The sequence below is a fragment of the Leucopleurus acutus genome (genome assembly GCF_964270905.1).
Source record: "Leucopleurus acutus genome assembly, chromosome: 14".
NCBI classification, from domain to species: Eukaryota; Metazoa; Chordata; class Mammalia; order Artiodactyla; family Delphinidae; genus Leucopleurus; species Leucopleurus acutus.
In genome coordinates, this window is record NC_139156.1 from 4,704,839 (window position 1) to 4,727,451 (window position 22,613).

Here is a 22,613-nt window from a genome sequence, read left to right on the forward strand (position 1 = left end):
GACGCAGCTGGCCGGGCCGAAACCACACCCAGAGGAACAGGCTGGTGAGAGTCAGGCCAAGCAGACACAGGATGGAGGCCCAGCAGTGAGGCCATAGCCCCTCACCTCCAGACTCTGCTAGAGGCTGGACCATTCAACTCCTGTCAAAACAGACAGATAAGCTAGGCTTTCGTGTGGGGCCTCCACACGAGGGGCCCCCATTTCCCGAAGCCCTAAAACTGAACAGGAGGTCAGACACAGGAGGGAGGATAAAGGGGTCAGCCCACCAGGGTGGTGAGAAGAGGAAAAGGATGCTCGGTTGGACTTGTTCTCAACTTGTCTGTTTTTCTTTTTGCAGACGCCACCCTGCTCTCATCAGTCTCTGGCCCACCATCTCCTTGAGTCCTAACACCATGCCTTCAATTAAGTTGCAGAGTTCTGATGGATAGATATTTGAAGTTGATGTTGAAATTGTGAAACAATCTGTGACCATTAAGACCATGTTGGGGCTTCCCTGGTGGCACAGTGCTTGAGAGTCTGCCTGCCAATGCAGGGGACGCGGCGGGTTCGAGCCCTGGTCTGGGAAGATCCCACATGCCGCGGAGCACCTGGGCCCGTGAGCCACAGCTACTGAGCCTGCGCGTCCGGAGCCCGTGCTCCGCAACGGGAGAGGCCACAACAGTGAGAGGTCCACGTACCGCAATGCAGAGTGGCCCCCGTTTGCCGCAACTAGAGAAAGCCCTAGCACAGAAATGAAGACCCAACACAGCCAAATAAATAAATAAATTAATTAATTAATTAAATTTTTTAAAAAAAGACCATGTTGGAAGATTTGGGAATGGATGACGAAGGAGATGATGATCCAGTCCCCTTGCCAAATGTTAAGGCAGCAACATTAAAAAAGGTCATTCAATGGTGCACCCCCCACAGGGATGGTCCTCCTCTCCTAAGATGATGCGAACAAAGAAAAGCGAACAGATGACATCCCTGTTTGGGATCAAGAATTCCTGCAAGTTGACCAAGGAACACTTTTTGAGCTTATACTGGCAGCAAACTACTTAGACATCAAAGGTTTGCCTGATGTTACCTGCAAGATGTTACCTGTTTCCAATATGATCGAGGGAGAAACTCCTGAGGAGATTCGAAAGACATTCAATATCAAACATGATTTTACTGAAGAAGAGGAAGCCCAGGTACACAGAGAGAACCAGTGGTGTGAGGAGAAGTGAAATTTTGTGTCTGATGCTGTAACACTGTAAGGATTGTTCCAAATACTAGTTGCACTGCTTTGTTTATAATTGTTAATATTAGAAAAACGGTCCATAAATGCAGCAGCAAATCAGTTGTATTTTAGCAGAATGTCGTCCTCATTGCATGTGTAGTTTCAGTACAGATTCCAAACTTATGGCTCAGTTTCTTCTAGTATGATCAAAAGTTATTTTTTCTTTGTTCTGAATAAAACTGAACTGTGGGTTCTCTATATAAAGTGGCATTTTGGGCTTTCCCTCTTTTTGTAAAGTAATTTCTGCCTAGTTTATTGTCCAGTTAACTTCAGTTTAGTGACTTTTAGAAGTTGGCATTGTAAATAAAACAACTTGCAAAAAATTTTCTGAAATAGAATTAACAACATATTATCTTTATTCATGAGTTGGCAACTGGAAAAAGGCTACTTGAGGTAAATGTTATCAGAGTGGGGTTATCAGAATGTCTTCCAGCTTCCTGGAGTCCACTGGTATCGATTAGCCTGTACGTAGCAGGGCTCCCTTAATTAGATCTGAGGACGTGTTTTTGCATTTTTAATCCTCTCAGCTTTGAATATGTTGGCTAGAGGCTCAGTTACTACTCAGTTTGTGGTTTGAGAGGAAATAGAATTAGACAGTTTGCTGGCTTTTCAATTAAAAAAGACACTTGACCCATGTGGTGTGTCATCTTTTTATAAACAGTAATCCTATGTGGGGAAAACCACAAACACTACTTGTGTGTAAAAAATAATTTAACCTTTAATGTTAAAATGTGTGGTGTAACGCAGAAAGCATCAGTCACGAATGCAAGATACTTTCAATAAAAAGTAAGTTACATCAAAAAAAAAAAAAAGGATGCTCAGTCCTGGTCAGCACATGGTACCAGGAACAGGCATTGTGACCCTGGCAAGTCTCAGGCTGCTCACCTAGGGCAGGCATTGTCCTCAGACTCTAAACAGGGAGCTCACACAGTCCCCCAAACTTCTCAAAGAGAAAATGTCTAAAGCAAAAAGGTAGACTTGGCTTTGGTATTTATTCATTTATTTTCTTTTCCATTACAGTTTATCCCAGGATATACATACATATTTTTTTTTAAAGAAGATGTTGGGGGTAGGAGTTTATTAATTAATTTATTTATTTTTGCTGTGTTGGGTCTTCGTTTCTGTGCGAGGGCTTTCTCTAGTTGTGGCAAGCGGGGGCCACTCTTCATCGTGGTGTGCGGGCCTCTCACTATCGTGGCCTCTCTTGTTGCGGAGCACAGGCTCCAGACGCGCAGTCTCAGTAGTTGTGGCTCACGGGCCCAGTTGCTCCGCAGCATGTGGGATGCTCCCAGACCAAGGCTCAAACCCACGTCCCCCACATCAGCAGGCAGACTCTCAACCACTGCGCCACCAGGGAAGCCGATATCCCAGGATATTGAATATGGTTCCCTGTGCTATACAGCAGGACCTTGTTGTTCACCCATTCTATATATAATAGTTTGCGTCTGCTAATCCCAAACTCCCAATCCATCCCTCCCACACACCCCCTCACCCTTGGCAACCACAGTCTGTTCTCTATGTCTGTGAGTCTGTTTCTGTTTCGTGGATAAGTTCATTTGTGTCATATTTTAGATCCACACATAAGTGATATCAGATGATATTTGTCTTTCTCTGTCTGACTTACTTCGCTTAGTATGATAATCTCTAGGTCCATCCATGTAGCTGCAAATGACATTATTTCACAGAATTGGCTTTGGTTTTTGGTAAACTGAAGGACTTATACGGAAAACGTATTTCTAGTTACTTAAAAACAAATGAGGGGGCTTCCCTGGTGGCGCAGTGGTTGAGAGTCCGCCTGTCGATGTAGGGGACACGGGTTCGTGCCCCGGTCCGGGAAGATCCCACATGCCGCGGAGCGGCTGGGCCCGTGAGCCATGGCCGCTGAGCCTGCGCGTCCGGAGCCTGCGCTCCGCAACGGGAGAGGCCACAACAGTGAGAGGCCCGCGTACCGCAAAAAAAAACAAATGAGGAAGGTTATTGAGAAAATAACTAGAAATGAGTAAAAGTGTTTCCTTTTTTATTTGATGAAAATCAGTGGGAGGGGTGCCTCTTTAGCGTGCAGTGAATTCAGTGTCCTGAGCACAAAACCGTGGTTGCATTGAGCCAGGTCGTATGTCCGTCCTGGGCACTGTTCTGCACACAAAGGTACCTGGACCTGGCTCCATTTGTAAAATGAAGGGAGAAAATGAATTTTTTTTTTTTTTGGCCGCATGGCATGCGGATTTTAGTTCCCCGACCAGGGATCGAACCCGCACCCCCTGCAGTGGAAGCACGGAGTCTTAACCGCTGGACCGCCAGGGAAGTCCTGAGAAAATGAATTTTTAATGCAATGCAATTGCGGGCCTCACCATCATTCCTGACCTCCATGACTTTGAAGGGTGTTTTACAGCCCAGGGAGCCCTCAGGAAAACTCCCCTTCCCCGGCATGGAAGACAGAACTTGAGTTTCCCAGTTGGGCCAGTTCGTAGAAATCTACAGGGAAGGTTCTCACTCCGGCTGGCTAAGAAATCGGCAAAGGCACTCAACCTCTGTCAGAAGCTCCTCCTCGGGGGCAGCCGGCCTTCTTCGCTCTTGTAAGTGTGCGTCTTTCCTCTCTTTCTGCCAGAGGGACAACTGCCAGGATGCTGACCAGCTGGGGCGGGCCAGCTGCATTAAGCATCCCTCACATTTGGTTTGCGTAAGTGACCATGATTCTCTGAGCCTCTCCCCCAGCTGCTGTGTTCCACTCCTTTAATAAACGTCATTGCTTCAAATCTGGCTTTTCTCCACTTAAAAAGGAAACTTAAAATGTGATGCAGCAAGCTAGACTGAGGTCTGCAAGGCAAGAGTCCTACGTGCAGGGAGAGAGTGGGGGGACTCCCAGTCTATACCTGTCAGAGGCCAACGCTGGCCACATGCAGGTTCATGAGCCCTTCCTACCACAATTCCTCTGAGTCGGCTTCTCTGATGACAACAGTCACCATTAAATGACCTATTTCATGTTATTTTATTAGGAATACTGTCCAATCCCCCAGGTACAATGTACACTGTAACCGAATTTCTCATAAAAAGAAAGATAAACAGTTAGCAGGGTGATGCACAAACACTGTCATTACCAGTTTCAAGATGAAAAACTGTCCTCAAGCCTCGCTGGGCCGACTCTCCGCAGTGGAATCACCTGCCTCTAGTCACCAAATGCCTTGGCTCCCGGCCAAAGGCACCTCCAACTCAGCCTACAATCCGGTCTTATCCTCATCCCTTAATCTTGCATCTGGCCCAGGTGCAAAGCAGTCTTCGCAGCCAAAAACGTCGGGGCCTTGGTCAGGCAAGACTCGTGAAGCTGTAAAAACAAACTGTAGACACATGCATTTTTCTGCAGGATGAGTCTATCGTCTTCCTCAGAATCTCAAAGGAGGACATGAGCGTAAACAGGTTAAGAACTGCTGGGCCATCACACAGAACCCAGACTCTTAGAAGTGTCTGGAGAATCCCAAGCTTTTCCATCTGTCTTGTCCCAGTCTCATCATCCCTGGGCTTTAGCCGCACTCAGATACCCGCTGTTCCTCAGACAGGTCATGCTACTTTTCACCGCTGGGCAAGCACACGGAGGCCCCTCTGTCTGGAATGTTCTTGCCCTGTTGGCTGCCAAGAAAACATCCTTGAAAACGAAGCCTGCTCTATTTGGCGAAGCCCTTCCAGGCCCCCGCTTCAAAAGCCCGTCTTGACAGCTCTGTTCCACCTCTGCATCCACCCTTACATTATATATGCCCTGGAAATGATGGGTTTTGCCCGCCTATGGGTGTGGGGCACCCATAGGACAGGCACTGTGACTTTTCTGTAACACCAGTGTTAAGCCCAGTGCAAGTATATCGTAGATACTCAATAAATGCTTAAATCCCCATTTGTCCCTTCTATGCGACCTTACAGACGCTTTTAAATACTACCCACATTTGATGAAAACCAAGAAATATCCTTTGAAAGAATGTCACTGGCTGGCTAAGAATAGGCCTAGCTTGGCCCAATTCTGTGGAAAATTATTAAATTTCTGGCTCTTGCATTTTTATATTATGTTGGGCCAAAATCAGGACTTTGCTCAAAGGAATTTAAATGAGCAGACTGATACCATCTCCAATAGATGACTGAACTTTAGCTGATGTTCGCAACACTGGCGAAAAGTAATTTATTGAATTACTGATGCACTTAATGAGGTGCTGCCAGAAGCTCAGGGGGAGACAGTGCTGAGCCAACTGTATTTGAACCTGAAGGACGGGGTGACTGTTTCAAAGCATTTCGGTGTCCGGGACTTAAATGTTCAGCTGTTTATAAAACTGAGGCCACTTTCAGAGCCAGAAAAACCACCTACTGAAGAAAAGCGTTCATTACAAGGAATACCTTTACTAGTAACCAGGCAGGTTTTGAGCTGACTTGAAATAATATGGTTGCAAAGGAGAGTTTCTTTTGATTAGCCAATGTCATAGTGCAACTAAGATGGGTTTACTTTTTGCATGTTTAAGAAGCTAAAGTATTTTAATCTCTTTGAAAGAGCATTTATGTGTTTTCTAGTCATTAAAGCAAGTGCCCTAAGGCAACATCTTGTTAGCCCAGACTGAGTCACTGTAAATCCCTGAATGTCACAAAAGGATACAAATATCCTGACTTTTTGTTAACGCATACTGATTCCCCACCCCTGTTCCCCTGGAATTGTTGAGAGAGCTTCTGCTTCTGACATGCAGTGTGTTTGGAAGTGACAGGTCACCCCCTTGCTCTCTGAAATCGTCTCAGGCTATGCCTTGGTCCTTAACTCCTGCCTACAGGTACTAGGATCCAGGGCTCCCATTCTGGAATGAAAAATTTGGAGGCCTCCTCAGAGGACAGTCATGAGAAGATAAAAAGCTTAGTATCTCGGGCTCCCCTGCTGGCGCAGTGGTTGAGAGTCCGCCTGCCGATGCAGGGGACGCAGGATCATGCCCCGGTCTGGGAGGATCCCACATGCCACGGAGCGGCTGGGCCCGTGAGCCATGGCCGCTGAGCCTGCACGTCCGGAGCCTGTGCTCCGCAACGACGGGAGAGGCCACAACAGCGAGAGGCCCGCGTACCGCAAAAAAAAAAAAGCTTAATATCTTGATCGTCTCCCTGTTTTGTAACAAGTGGATTAGTATAAAATGGCTAAGAGCAGGCCAGCCCTGGGAAAAATTGCGACGTAAGAAAAACTGACCACTGGTGTCCTCAAAGCCCTCAAAGTCCCTCCTGAGCCATATTTCAAACGACCAGAGAAAAGCTTTATCCTGTGACAAGAATCCAGCCAGACTGGTGAGTGAGGGAGGGGAGGCCCCAGGGCTGTGACATCAAATCATGTAAGTGGGTGTCCCCCTTTGAGGGCAGCCTTTTGAACAAGAGAGGAAGAAAGGGAGGCCGGAGCTCCCACAGTTTAATGGGGCACCTGCTGGGACAGGAGCTGGCACTGGCTGGGCTCTGCCCCAGCGGGCTCCCACCCCCAGCACTCGTGCACATTGACAAAGGAGTCAAGGCCAAGTCTGCTGAACTCAGCCGAGCAGACCCACGGAAGCCCCGTCCCCGGGACACAGCCTGAAAACGCCAAGTCCTTTTGGGGTCAGAAACAAAATAACAAGGCTGAGTACGAAGGTCACTCAGAATAACACATGGTAACCAAGGAGCTAGGCGACAGGACATTCAAAAATCTTAGCTGAGAAGAAAAATGGAAGTAATTTGCTCCCTAGTACAAAAATCCTTGACTAATGTTCAGCTGGAAATGATCAAATAGATTTAAGGACATTAATAACCAAAAACGCCTGTGTTTACAGAATGGAAATGGAGTGACTTGCTTTGAGGACAAAGCAAGTGTAGCTGAGCAGAAATCAGAGCTCAGATCGTCTCGAGGCTTTGATGCCAGTCCCATCGCCCCTGGACTCCTGGACATGATAGCAGTACCAGTGACCGTCTGGTAAGCAGGAGGCCGTGCTCTCTATACGTGACCTCAATCCATCCACATAACAACCCTGTTTGGGAAGTATCATTGTCCCCATCAGAAAGAGGAGGGATCACACTGGGAGATAGTAAGTCACTTGCCCACAGCCTCAGCGTCAAGAGCCCCAGCCTGACCCCATCCCTCTGCTCCAAAGCCTGTGCTCTGAGTCCTGGTCTGGGCACCTGCCAGTGAAAAGCAAAGCCCGGGGCTTAGATCCACTGCTGGTTCTCAGACAGAGTAAAATCACTGCTGGGGGAGCCCAGCATACAGCCTCCTCCACTGCCCGGGACAGCTCACACTCGGGTCTGTCACTTCCTCCCCTCCCTCCACTGCTCCACTTTCCACTTCTCTTGGAAGCCTGGATGCCCTGTGAGCTCCAGGCACCTGGCGAGCAACCCAGCATCCCTGGAGAGGATGACGCAGCCAGTGCACCTGCCGGGGAGCATGGCTGAACGCTGAACACTCATTCCGGCATGAGCCTTTCTGCCAGATCATATTTAGCGTTGCTGGAACCCAGGCTTGGGGCGCAGACAAGTTTTCCTATCAATTCTTCATTCCCCACCCAATAAACAGAACAGCGAAACACCTGCCCAAAACGCTTCGGGTTTTTAGCACATAACCAAGGATCATTTTTTTCCTTCAAACTCTCCTCTGTCCCCTGCTGGAGTTTATATTTGTTTCAGGGAGAAAGAAAACGTCACCGTTTTGGATCTGTCATCCAATATACTCTTGATTATATCTGAAACCTATTTAAAAACACACATTAAAAAAATATATATTTACTTACTTCTTATTTCGCTGGAAATCAATATAAAAGGGTATGTTTGTTTTTCTGAAAGACATTGCTAATTTTTTTTTATTTCGTAAGCTTTGACAACTCCTTTGAAGTATCGGCACAGCTGAAAGAAAGATATCAGGCTCACATTTCTGGCTCCGGGCCGGGAGCCGTGTGAGTTCAAAGAGGCTGCGAACCACATCAAAACTCCCCAGGGAGAACACCTGGGGCGGCCCTTGATGGACAAGGTTTGGGGAACAGCAGCCAGACTGAGAGAAGCAAAGAAAGCCAGTCTGGTAATCCCCAGACTAGGGGTCTCCCAGCCTGAATCCGGCAGACGCTCCCCCAGCCCCACAACTGTACACCTGCGTATCTGTTGGAGGATTTGGTAAAACTCAAGGAAACCCGTTTTCCTCCGGTGCAGCTGATCTAAAACCCCAGCCATCTAGAGTGTTATCCAGCACTCTGCTTTTGGAGAAAAACCCAAGTGGCACAACAGTGAGACGTTAACTCTCCAAAAAAAGCCTTTCGGTATGTCTGGGGTCAGCATGTAAAACTAACACCATGCTGAACATACCCATGAGCCTAATCCTACTCTGGGTAGATCTGGTACCCAGCACAAAGAGGATGTGGCCCCTGCGATGAACCGGGAACGGGAGGCCGCCCAGCTGTGGATGCAGCCGGGCGTGCGGTCGGCAGCAGCACCACCCAGACCAGCGTGGATTGGGTGAAATCGACCAGCACACTGGGGTTAGGAGGGGCTCAGAGATGGCCCGGTGCCACACGTCTCTCTTTGGAGGTAAGAAAAGTGAAGTTCTGAGCGTTTGGGGGGCAGTTGGTTTTCTAGTCGAGAAGCCATTCTCTCGACCCTGGGGCCACGCTGGTTCTAGACACACCGCTTCTCGATGCCGGGTTTGGCTCACTTGCATCCGGCACACAGCCTGGTTTAATGCAGCCCGTGCACCCAGGCTAATGCACATAAAACACTGCACCTCCGCCTACCAGATCATTCGCACATTGAAGAGTCAATGGCGTGTGTTGAAGAATGGATCTGTTCATGGAGCACAGGTTAAAATACTTAATCACGCAAATTTTACATCATCTCTCAAGTTATCACGCAAAAAAATATCGTTAACTGGCATGTCCCACCGTATTGATTTGATCTAGCACTGTGCAAGGCACACAAAAGGTATCTATCTACTCATGTGGACTCTGAGTTTGTTCATGTATTCATTCAAACATCACTGTTTCTTACTGCATGCGATACACAGCCTCGGGTATTGGAGGGGACTAATAGCCACAGTTTACGGAGTGCCAGCCATGCACCTCGTTCTTTATATGCATCGACTGTCACTCTCACAACAGTCCTGTGAAGTAGAGATTATCACTCCCACTCTACAGGAGAGAACACTGAGGCATGAATCTTGAATAACTCAGCCAAGGTCATATACCAGAACCAGGATTTGAATCCATACCTGAACCCAAAGTCCAGGCTCTCAGAGACATACCTTCCACCCTGAAAACACAAATGACCTGGTAGAGGAGATAAACAAGTCAACCAGAAATCAAAACAGATTCTCATAGCTGCTTAAGGACAGGTAACCTTCTACAGAACTAAAAGGAAGAGAGATATGTCTTATGGAGAGAGGTTAGGAAGGCTTTGTGGAGACAGGCATTTGTGGGCCTTGAGGTATGAGTAGGAGTCCCGATGATAGAGATAAAGGGGAAGGAGATTCAGAGTAGGGGGCTGAGCAGGCTCCATCTCTGAGAATCTGGAAAGCATAGCGGTGCCTTTGGGGAGCACACAGCCATTGGTTCACTAGGAGATGGCACGCCAAGAGAAGTGCTGAAGGCCATCTTGGAACACGCAGTTTCTTCCTAGTGATAATCAAATATTAAGAAGGCCAGTCTTTATCCTAATGGATATGTTTGTTCTTGTTTTGACAGCAGAACCTCTGTAAGTGTAACTCAAACATTATAAACGAAAAAGACATGTCAAATAAAGGAACGGAGGACGGCGTCCATGGGGCTCCTGACTGATCTCCAGCCCGCCTCCTTGGGAGGTCATCTGAGGTCACTCTGGTCCAGGTCAGACAGTCATTTTAGCAAGTATGTCGGGCATCTCCAGAAACATTGTCAATGTGGTCCCTGGACAGACCTCTCTTATCTCTCCAGGATCCAGTTCAATCACATTAAAAAAAAAAAAAAAAAGTGGTTGCCTATCAACCACAACGGACATGCCCTAAAAAGACACAAACTCCCCACATCCGCAGATGCGCCCCTAAAACGTTTCAATCCGTCCAGTGATGGTTTTCAGAGCCTCCTGTCAGGTACCTGCCTGGCTGGGCACGGAGGACACAGTATGGTCCTCAGGGAAATGACAATCCAGCATGTTCTTCCACAGCAGGGTGGAGGCTGGTGTGATTAGACGGATAAAGAAAACATTAGGAAAGTGTTGGGCTGGGTCAGGGGAGTTCACAAGTTTGATTTGGGACATGTTGAGTTGGGGGCATTTGACATCCCAGAAGAAAGGTAGAGTGGGCACCTGAGCCTGGGAATTGCAGAGGACTGGTCTGGGCTAGGATGTGCCTCTGACCTGGAAGGAGGGAGTTTTGCTAAAAGGGGGATGGCTTGGACTGGGATGACGGCAGCAGAAGGAGAGACAAGTGGACCAACGGGGGCACAGTTCAAAGGAGACCCACCTTCACATTCCAGCTGCACTGCTAACCAACCATCAACTGCTGTCAACTCCTCACACATCCACCTTCAATACGCCCCCTCTGCGGACCCCGGACCCCCATCCTACGGCTGCTGCAGCCACTCTCAGGGGGTGATGATTTGCTCACACACACGTCCCTGGACGGGAAGGGGTAAAGCACGAGGACACAGAGCTCCGGGAGGCTTCTGCAGGCTTCCTTGGGGGCACTGTCGCTGGCCATCTCGGGGCCAGGTGTCCCTCCACAGAAGTGAGAAGTGGCCCCCGTGCAGGGATTGTGGACCTGACCACAATGCTTCACATTCCCTCTGTGCCTCCACAGGGGTCCCGGGAGGCATCACAGTGACAGTAACGTGAACTTCCTCAACCACTGCCCACAACTCACTTGGCTGGGGGCGCTAAGTAGGTATGGCTTTAAATCTAAAACCATCTGCATTCATCTGGCCTTCTACAGGGACAAATCTAGCTCTTAAGTCTCGTTGACACATGGAAAGTCTGGGGATTTTGTGGGGAGGGGAGGGGCAGTTGCTGGTTCACAGGCATCACTAACACCAATGAACAAAGACCTCAGCCCCTGAGATCATGGTCAGAGGCAGTGTCACATTGGGGAAGGGCCTGTTTCATGTCACCACCTGGCCCTTTGCTCCCCGAAGGCTTAGAGCCTGTGCTCAGAAAGCCCAGACCTCAGTCCTATTCGCACACAGAGCTCTGCCCCATACCACGAAGGATGAGTGACCACGGCAGTCAGGAGGCAGCCTGGGCCACCGGCACCCACCCTTTCACACCCTCCTTTGGCTGCGAGCTCTGGTTCTGAAAAGGCACGGACCTCCCTTGACCCCCTCCCTGCCACAGTTTATACGGCCATGAGTCTATTTTGCAGAGGCAGGAATTCACTGACCTTTCCAGACACAAAGACCTCCAGGGACCCTGGGTCAAGAGGCACCGGGGGTCAGGAGCTGGCTGGACATGGGCCCAGAGACTTCTGAAACACGTGACCAGCCTTTGCCGGTTTTGATCCAGTTCTACCACCTCTCACTCTAGAATACAAGCACACACAGAGCCGGATTCCGCTTTCCTTGAGTTTCCTGGGTTGAAACTCTGGTAGAAAGGTCCTCTTCCGCGACAGATCGATATCACAATTCTGCCAGCATAATTGTTTCACCTTTCTAGAAAGGTTTGCCATGCCAGGAAGGAATTTAGGTCAAGTCCAGCACAATCACTCAGGGCTTGGCTACGCCTCTCCATCCTAGGGGTTGTCTGGCCTTTCCCAGATGGTCCCGGGAAGCCCGCGGGCTTGGCGTTGCACTGCCCTCTGGCCCAGGAACTCTGACAGGTCACCCCGCTGACGCCGCGGGCCGGCCTGGGCCAGCGGGGCCTGCCCACTTCCCCCACACTCCCTGCCGCATCTCTGAGCCCCCAGCGGCATCCCACTCCGTTCCCCTCCCTGGGAAGGCAAGGGGCGCCTGGACAGCAGCGCACGCCCCTCCGGAGTTGGTGCAACTCGGAGTCGCTTCCTCCAAAGGCGCCCGTCTCGTCTCGACCCCTGCGTGCGGCAGCCCCCAACACACCCGCTTGGCACCCCCCGCTCGGTCTCCCCTGCTTTCACACGCGTCCTCACTGTCGCCGTCCCCCCAGCGCCGTCGCCACCCGCAGACACACACGCTCCTCTGGTCCGTTTACCCAGAGGGAACGCGAGAGCTGCCAACCTGGTCGCCAAGTTGGGCTGGGGGGGTCCGGGGCCCGAGGGCCGGGGTCGCGCGGTCCCTTGACGCTGGCACCCGACGCGCCGCGGGCCGGCAGGGACCGGGCTCGGGGACCCGGCACCCCGGCGCGGCCGCTCCCGCGGCGGCGGCCGAGGCGGCGTCCCCGGGCCTGCTCCGGCCGCCCCGGGCGCGCGGCCCCCGGCCCGCACCCCACGCACGCTCACCTCGGGGGGGCCGGTCCGGTCGCGCCGATCCCGCCGCCGCGGCGGCTCCGCATCTCCCGGGCGCCCGCCCGCCGCCCTCCGGGGCGCCCCGCCGTCCCCGCCGGGCGCGCAGGAGGGTCGTGGGGACGCGCGGAGGCCGCGGGGTCCGGGCGCCGCCGCCCGCCGCCGCACCCGCGCCGCCCGCTGCCGAGCAGGAAATTTGTCCGGCCGCTCCCGCTGCTCCTGCGCGCCGCTCGGCTCGGGCTCCGCGGCGGGGGCGGGGGCCCGGCGCCGCGAGGAGCGGGGGCGACGCCTGGTGTCCGGCGCGGGGAGCGCACCCGGCGCCCGCCCCACCTGAGGCCGCGGCTCCGCCCCGCAGAGATGGCCGGCGCCCGGCAGGGACCCGGCCATCCTGGACGTTATAGCCCAGGCTGGTGCCCCACGCGGAGACCCTGGCCGGGGCCCCAGTGCCCGGACCCAGGCATCATGTAGGGGGTCAGGGTGTGACAGCCACTTTTACGAGCGGGAAAGGCCCTACCCAGCCTTGGCCCTGGACACCAGGAAGTGGCGTGGCTGGGCGCCAGCTCTGGGCCATGCGCCCCCGCCCTCATGAAGGATAGTGCATCCCTGTTGCAGGGACCTCACTCATTATGGCTTCTGAATGAAGGAGCCAATGTGAGAAGGTGCTATTCGGGGTGTGTTGCCCCACCTTGTATCAGTGGCCAGCAGACCACCTTCTGAGACACTTGGGACCTGTTCTGGACAGAGCTGTAGACCCCAAAGGCTGAGCAGGATGGCCACCTATTGGCTGAGACCATCCACAATGCAGCTTCCTTTCCACAGGGTGTAAAGAGGGGTCAAAGAGTGGAGAACTTGAACTCAACTTTCTTGCCTTGCCCTGTCCATGCTGTCCCTGGGGGATCTTGTCCAGAGCCAGGACTTTAAAACACCACGTCTATGCAGGGAGCTCCAGAAAGCACAGCCCATCTGGTGGTCTCCTCCAGGCTCTGGTCCTCCTGGCTGTCTACCATGGCAGACCCAACTCTTGCTCTGACTCTGTTTCTCGGCAGGCATCCTGTCTCCGCCTCCCCTCCCACCTCTAACCCATCCCTATGTCTACTTCCTGTCTAGCTCCAAAACGCCTCTGAATGTGCCTCTCCTCCCCACTCCACTGCCTTCACTGATGACTGCAGTGGTCCGCCAACTTCTGACTCACTGTTGTTTAGGCAATCCATTCTAAGCACACCATCCAGGGGGACCCCTATGAATGGAACCCGGTCCTGCCAGTCCTCTGCTTAAAAGTCTTCGTTCCGAATAAAATCCAAACGCGTGGGAGGCTCTGCCTGACGTCTCAGCGGCTCCTGAGCCCCTCACCCCGTTCCCTGGGCTCCAGCCCCCAGGTCCATCTCTCAGGGTCAGAGCCCAGCTCTTCCCCACCTGAGAATCCCCTCCTTGGTACCTGGCCTGCGCCTTCTTCCTGACTGCCTCTGGAAAATCACCCTGCACCCCTCCCCTCGGGTCCTCTCTCACAAGGTGTATTCACTTGTAGGGCGTCAGTCACGGCCCCCTCCTTCCCCCTCTCTCAGGGCTGTGAGGTCCAAGAGCGTCCATGCTGTGCCTCTCCCCATCACCTCTCCATCTCCAGCTCCTGTTGCAGCAGGATAGCCAGGAGGTGCCCAATAAAAGCCTGTGGGCTGACAGAACAGAGGAGGGGCGCCAGCCCCAGCGCCAGGCAGCCTGGTCACCCTGGAGACCAGCAGGTGGGTGGCTTCCTCCTGAGCGCACCCTGGGGGAACAGCCCAGGTCAGGTGGGGCTAGGTAGCCCAGTGACTCCACCCAGCTGTCAATGTCCCTGCCGTGGTGGCCTCCAGAGCCAGCCTTCTGTACAGGAGGTGATCACTTCAAACTCTGATGAGCACAGTTTTGCTTGTTAACCCTGCAGGGCTGCAGAGGCAGAGACTGTGATGCAAGAAGAGAGAAACAAGTTGCCTTTGTCAGACATCTGCTGTTGGAGAGTCAGCAGCTGGGGGAACATGATGAGGGGCAGATGGTGCCTCTCTCCGGGGGAGATCCTCTCTGCTGGACCCCAGCGATTCTTCCCGGAATTAAGCAATATCCCTCCACCTCTGAAGTCTAAAGACATTCATCATTGTCGTACAAGAGTGTGTCGTCAGAGACATCGATCCAGGGGTGTGTTGATTCCCATTCGGAAGCCCCTTGACCCTCCATATCCATCTTCCTTCCATCTCTCATGGGCTCATGACATCAGAATCAATTCCCTTTTTCCCCTCCTAGGCTCTGAGGACCACCCCCAGCCTCTTGCCATCCTGAACACCTACGTGCTCTCATCTTTCGTGACCCCAGGACATGGCCCTTCTTACCTCCACAGCTTCCTCTTTAGCCCCTGACGCACTTCCTGTTTAAACCACCATCGGTTTCACATACGCCGTCCTCCCACCTGTCTCTCACCTCCTCCCCTTCACCAAGCCATGCAGCTCCTTTCCTTTAAAACACAGCTGGAGGCAGTTTTCCTGTGTCTGGTAATGTTAACTGTAGTTCTGTGTCTCATTTTCCATTTTACTGGAGGACTGGAGGACCCTACCCGGCCTTTGGATTTCTCTGCAGTAACCCAGATAATGCCCGTCATGCTTTAAGGGCTCAACAGATGCCAGTCAAAGTTAAAATGCTGAGGCCAGAAATGGTCTCTAGAAGCATAAGCAAAAAAGGCAAAATTGGTATGTAGACAGAAATCAGAGTTCGCTTTTAAACATTGTCCAGAAACATTAACATAAAATTGCTCAAATTTAGGAGATAAAATCAGAAGGTCTTGGTGACTGTTAGCTACAGAACAGGGCAAGGAAGGAAGACTGATTTTTTTTCTTTAATTTTTATTTATTTATTTACTTAATTTTGGCTGCATGGGGTCTTCGTTCCTGCGCGAGGGCTTTCTCTAGTTGCGAAGAGCAGGGGCTACTCTTCCTTGCGGTGCGTGGGCTTCTCATCGAGGTGGCTTCTCTTGTTGCGGAGCACAGGCTCTAGGCGCGCGGGCTTCAGTTGTTGTGGCCCGCGGGCTCTAGAGCGCAGGCTCCGTAGTTGTGGAACACGGGCTTAGTTGCTCCACAGCATGTGGGATCTTCCCGGACCAGGGATCGAAACTGTGTCCCCTGCATTGGCAGGCAGATTCTTATCCACTGCGCCACCAGGGAAGCCCAGGAAGACTGATTTCAGGACCTGTTCCCACATAGAGAAAACTCAGGATGGATGGCTATTCCAATCTCTAGAATGTGCCAGAATGAGTAACTCTAGTGGATCCAGAACTTTCCATTTTTACATTACCCATCTATCCTACTCCCTCCTCTTTTCCCAAGTTATGCCCAAGTATTAACATTTGCTAACCAGTGAAATCATGAGGACAGACCCATTGCTGGAATTTTCCTTTACCCTTTTCTTCTTGGATTACTTTTCATTGTTGAATACTATATCATGTATTATAGAGATCCTAAATGTACAGTTTAATAAATAAAGACAAATGCATCTATCAAGATATTGAACATTTACATCACCCCAAAAAGTTCTCTCATGGCTCTTCCCAGAAAATCTCCCACTCCTGCCAAAGACAGCCCCTGTTTTGATGTCTATTACCATAGATAGTTTAACCTGATCTAGATCTTCATATAAATGGAATCGTACAGAATATACTTTTTTATTTCTAGTTTCTTTCACACAGCAAAACCTCTTTGAGTTTCATGCTTTATTACCTATATCAGTAATTTAGGTAATGTATCTTTTTTCTCTCTTTGCTTCGAAGATTTTCTCATTTGTTTTTTTAAAAATTTGATTAAAATATGTCTTAGTGCAGTTTTCTTTGTCTCTATCACACTTGGGATTAGTTGTACTTCTTGTTCATAAGGTATATAATATAGTTTATAATACCTAGTTTATAGTTTTCATCAAATTTGGGAATTTTTCAGCCATTATTTCTTCAAAAATGTTTTCTGCCTGCCCTCATTTCTGGGACTTCATTTATATGTACATGGTATAGCCTAATATTGTCCCATAAGTCACTGAAGCTCTTTAAACTTTTAAGCCATTTTTTTCCTCTGTATTTCAGTTTGCCTAGTTTTTATTGCTATATATTTAAGCTTGCTAATCTTTTCTTTTACAGAGCTTAATCTTCTCTTAAGTCCACCCAGTGAAATTTTCATTCAGATATTGTATTTTTAGGTCATAGAATTTTTATTTGGTTATTTTAAAACTAATTTTTATTTCTCTGCCAAGTTTCTTCATAGGTTTGTTTATTGTATTCAGCTTTTCCATTAAGTCCTTGAATATATTCATTATAGCACTTATAAGTTCTTGGCTAATTTTAACATCTATGTCATCTTTGAATGTGCATCTATTGAGTTTTTTGGTCCTGATTATTTTCCTGCTCCTTTACAGGTCTAATTTTTTTTTTTAATCGTTTGCAGGATGCAACATTCCTGAGAGTTTAGATTGCTTGAGCTTTTGTTAGAATAAGTCTGTAGAAACCCTTTTAGGTGAGAGTAGCCCCAGTTTTATGACAGACTTCACTGAAGTCTCATCCTGATAATGTACAAGTTAGTATTCTATGGAAGACTTCAGGAACTCCTATGCAGACCTCTAGAACTTCTTTTCTGCACAGATTTATTCTGCTTTGGCACCCTGTCTCACACATTCCAGCCTCCCCAGTAGCCACAAACTTTGATTTCTGTTCCTCTACTCAGACACAAAGCTGCTCTCTCTTTGGGCTTTACTTCTCTGTGCTGCAGTTTAGAAAACTTCCCAGTCAGAATGCTGGGGTTAATGTTGTAATCATTTCACATGTTTCCTTTCTTTCAAGGATCACAGCCTTCCACTGATCAAAACAAAACAAAACAAAAACAAAAACACTTTACCATGTGTGTTTTTCCAGTTTTATACACTTTTCTATGGCGGGAAGATAAGTTTGATATCCTTACTTTGTCATGGCTAACACAGGATTTCCTACGTTTATTTTAAATATTTATTGCATTGTTTTGTAATTATCTATATGGAGCCCTTCCCCCAAGGCTTGGTCTAAGTCATTTTTGCATCTTTAGCCCCTACCAAGCACCTTAAATGGTGCAGAGTGAATGATTTTTGAATGAATGAACTAATATATATGTGTATATATATGTGTGTGTGTGTGTGTGTGTGTGTGTGTGTGTGTGTGTGTGAATTCAAGTTTTATGTTATGTGCTGTTTAGAATTGTAATAGTTTAGTTATGTGGTTATGTTATTTAAATAGCAGTTAACTTTATACTTTAAAAAAATAGGGAACACATATACATGGCTCAAAATGAAAAGGGTTCAAAAAGTGAAATAATGAAAAACATGTCTCCTTGCTTCCTTGTTCCCCAGACAACCAGTTCGCCTTTTTTTGAGACAAAGTTAGTTACCAGTTTCTTGTCTAATCTTCCAGAGGAATATTAGGCATTTGCAAACATATGTGTATATATGAATTTTCTGTTAACTAAACTGCAAGATATGGGTATTTTTCCATAGTAGTACTTATAGACCTACTTCATTCATTTTAGTCACTGGTTCATTTTAGCCATTTTAGCCACATTTTACTCAATATGTGGTTGCCCCAGAACGTATTTAACTCTGCTTCTGTTGTAGACCACATAGGTTATTCCCAGTCATTTTCTAATACAAAAACAGCTATGTGGAATATCCTTGTTATATGTCATTCATATGTCGTTTCAAGTATATGAGTATATGTGTGAATATAGAATTCTTGGTCACTGGATCCAGGTTGTTTTTTTTAAAATAGATTAGCAATACGTGTGTGTGTGTGTGAGTGTGTGCGTGTGATTCTTTGGAAATAAGTTTTCACTATGTGAGTATGAGTACAGTTACCATTCCACCTGTAATGACAAATAGCATTAATTACTTCTCTTCTTATATGATTAAGAAAGTTTGATTCAATCCCTTAAGTAAACTGACATATAGAAACTGGAGTAAATACCATTGGAAGGACAAATAATAAAACAATTCAGCACCTTCCATGATCTGCTTCAAGGGATGCATGGAATTCCCTCCTATTCCCCACTCAAAAAATCATAAATGTTTATGCTTTGGCAAAAGTATATTTTTTTCCTCAACTTCTTTGAAAAACTTGAAGACCTTCAATGGATTTCTGGCAGAATGAAATGACAATTTCTTTATTTTTCACCACGAAATTAGTGTCTATAATCCACAGAACATTATTACTTGTGGAATGATTTAGTATCCACCTAGGTTTTGCCTTGTGTATACTTTTGATTTGCTTCAGGAATTGAGTAAAAATGTTGGTAATAGAATATAACACAGCACTGAGACACCAAGGAAAGTCTCTTGGTAAATAAGAGATAGACAGCTATTTCTTATCAGCTATTAAAGCAGGATAGAAATTTAGTTCTTAAATGTTTAATTTCTGGAAGTATTGCAATGTTAAGAAAGGCTTTTATGTATTAAAACTTTGCCTATTTGAAAGATAAATACCATATGATATCACTTACATATGGAACCTAAAATACCACACAATGAACTTATCTACAAAACAGAAACAGACTCATAAACATAGAGAACAGACTTGTGGTTGCCAATGGGGAGGGGGTGGGGGAAGGGTGGAGTGGGAGTTGGGATTAGCAGATGTAAACTATTATATATAGGATGGATAAACAACAGGGTCCTACTGTATGGCACAGGGAACTATATTCAATATCCTGTAATAAACCATAATGGAAAAGAATATGAAAAAGAATATATATGTATATAACTGAGTCGCTTTGCTGTACAGTAGAAATTAACACAACATTGTAAATCAACTATACTTTTATAAAAAATAAAGAAATTAATAATGAAAAAAATTTTTAATTACCTCTTTAATGGAAAATTATGAGTATGTCTAGGCAGTTTCTCTATTAAAATGATCCCAAAGTACACACAGTCTACATACATTTTATAACAAAAGTGAAATGTACACGAATTAATTAAAAATAGTAAAATAAATCCTGTTACATTCTTTAGAGTTCTAGGTGCTGTAAGATGTATACTTGCTATTTAAAAAAAAATGTTAACCTTTAATAACCCACATGACAAACAAAAGAAGAAATCAGCAGCCTTAAATTGTAGAAATAAACAAGAAAGCTAACGGCTTGTCCCAGTGCTTTATCAGCTAGACTAGCACTTTCCAAAGCAAGAATCCTTTAGTAACGATATGTTGTGGAGGAAGGTAGAGATGATTGTATATGGTAGACAGTACAAAACGGCCATTTTTAAACTTCAGATATGAGTTGCATATTTATTTTCATGTATTTATTTTCATATTGGTACATCATCTGAGCTTTTAGGACAAGTAGGCTAATGGAGATAGTATCATAGCCAATTAATTTGTAAAAATATGAATATAGAAAAAATATTAAGGAATTAGAGGTGGGAATTCACATCTGTCAAAAATGGCACCAGTAGAGCTGGAATGATGGAATTGTGGGAAGTCTGGAGCCAGGGCCACTGCCCAGGCACTGACATGACCTTCAACTCAGATTTTGGTCTTGTTCTCCAGTCTATGAAGTCTTTGTGTTCCGGACTGTGCTCTATTTGCAGCAGCCTCTATACCACAGGCTCTGACATCACTTTTCTTTTGTCTGCCACACCCAGCTCTGTCTGTCTCAGCCCATACTTCATGCAAGCCCTGCCCCTGGAGGAGTCCCCGGACATCTTTCACTCTTAACAGAGTGGGAGACGGTCCCCAGGGTCAAGCCCTCTGAGATTCCCAAACCTAGTTGGAAAAGGTCCTTGACTTGAAGCAAGATCACAGATTCTGCCACCCCAAACTCAAATGAATCAAAACCAAGACAACCTCCCCCCAACTCTAAGAGGTATGTGTGTGACAGCTTCAGAGCTAATAAAATGTCAAGAGATTTCTGGGGTAGAGGCATATAATTATTTTTTGCAATAACTTAAAGCTGAGAGGATAAAAGTTCTGGACAAGGATGAAAGTCCATGAACTCAGGAGCAGATCCAAAAGAGACATAACCAGGAGAGAGAACAAGACAGGTGACCTTGTCTGAGGCCCTGTACCAGGTTATGCATGGGACTTCCCTTACCTGAAACGTATGTGAGCTTAAGTCAACTTGATTTAGGTATTTTGTCAAAACTCTGTACATTCTTTCCTCCTGGATGCATTCAGCGGAAAAAGTGAAAGAAAGTCATCCAGCCAAAAACTGAAGCTTGGTGAAGAGAAGACAAAGTGAGTCCAGAGAAGGTAAGAAGAATATCAGTGGAAATCACTCACAATGTATTAGAACAAAGCAATGGTTGGACAGAACTGCCCAGGTTAAGCATAAGCAAGGTAGAAAGAAATGCCAAGGGGACTATGTAAGCATACAGCCAAAGGAAAGAAAGACGGAGTAAACCCTCTGGGGTTGGGAAAACAAAATCCAATGAACAGTTTCCTCTGCATGTATTATGCTATGTAAAGACTTATAACAAGAAGAATTTATTAAAATAAGAAATGAATAATGAGATAATAAAACAATAGAAACAAACTGAAACTCCAAACCGCACAATTTCAGGTTAAATACATAAGCTAGAAAAAGACTAGCTATTCCCACAGAGGAGAGTGATGGTGAGTGCAGAGGAAGAAGGTGAAGAGACCAAAGCAATTAGAGAGACATGGTGGATGTGCAGGTCAAAGATAACCCAACCCAAGAATGACTGATGTGCCTCAAGGTAAGATTTCAGCAAATGGGGTTCACAATTCAGAAATATGATACAGAAAAAAATGTATCTGCCATGAACTGAGGGAACAGATTGAAAAAATAACTTAAGAATGAGAAAAAAGATGATACAGAACAATCTATACAACATGTATTCAGGTCAAGCTACTGCATTTCATGAATAAAGGCTTTTATCACTATGCTATCAGAATAAGAAAGTCACAGTCAGAGAGAAGAAATAAAGCTGACCTCAGACTCTTCCACAGCAACATTCAATGTCAAAAGACAACAGAGTAATATGCACAAAATTTTGAGGGGAAGAAAATGTAGCAGCCATGCTGTCATTCAAGAATAAAAGCTGACTGCTTCTTCTGACCCTGATGGAGGAACAGGGACCAGATTGGCCCTCCAGTAATAAAACAGAAATTATATATATTAAAAAAAAGGGTTTCTAGACACTGGACATTAGGCAGAATAGGGCTTTAATTCCTGAAAGAAAAGAAAAAAATGAGGTTTTACTGACCACTGCACCGGGGAGTTTTCAAGGAGGAATTCACAGGCAATGGTGCAAGAGAAGAAACCGGGAAGAGCCAGTAATCATCTGGAGTTGAAGAGAAAGAGATCAGAGTTTGGGGAAGGAAAAGTGGCTAAAATTGGTGGTGTAGAGTCCTGGAGAGAGATGGCTGCCCAGGCAAGCTCTAGACAACTGCAGGGAGATCCCTCAAATCTTTGGTTGCGTGCTGGTCCATAAGGGTGAGAGGAAGGCATCTGAGGTCACAGGAAAAGAGCCATTGGAAAGCAGTGTGACAAACAGTTCCTGGAGTTGACACAGAGCTGGGAAGAAAGACTTTGCAATAGAGAATCCAGAGAGAGACCCACACAATGTGGCCATCTGATTTTCAACAAAGATGCCAGATGCCAAGACAATCTATCAGGGAAAGGGTAATCTTTTCAAGAAATCAAGCTGAAACAATTGCATCCCCACATGTATAAGAATGAATCTCAGCCATTACTTCATACTCTATTAAGAAAAAAACCTCAAAATAAGCAAATAACCATAAATGTGGGAATTTAAATGATAAAACTTCTAGAAGAGCGCATAGGAGAAAAATACCTTTGCAATCTTGGGTTAGGCAAAGATTTCTTAAATATGACATTTAAAGCACAATCCACAAAATGAAAACAATTGGTACTTAGACTTCATCCAAATTAGAAAATTTTTGTCTTCAAAAGATACTACAAAGAA

The 22,613-nt window shown here is 47.0% G+C and overlaps 1 pseudogene across 1 annotated transcript; it reads left to right on the plus strand.

The window, feature by feature from the left end:
• Positions 1 to 392: 392 nt before the first annotated feature.
• Positions 393 to 1,290, plus strand: LOC309971234 (S-phase kinase-associated protein 1-like; annotated as a pseudogene). Its single transcript has 2 exons — positions 393 to 504; positions 810 to 1,290. The product of its transcript is annotated as an S-phase kinase-associated protein 1-like (transcript).
• The last annotated feature ends 21,323 nt before the right edge of the window (positions 1,291 to 22,613 follow it).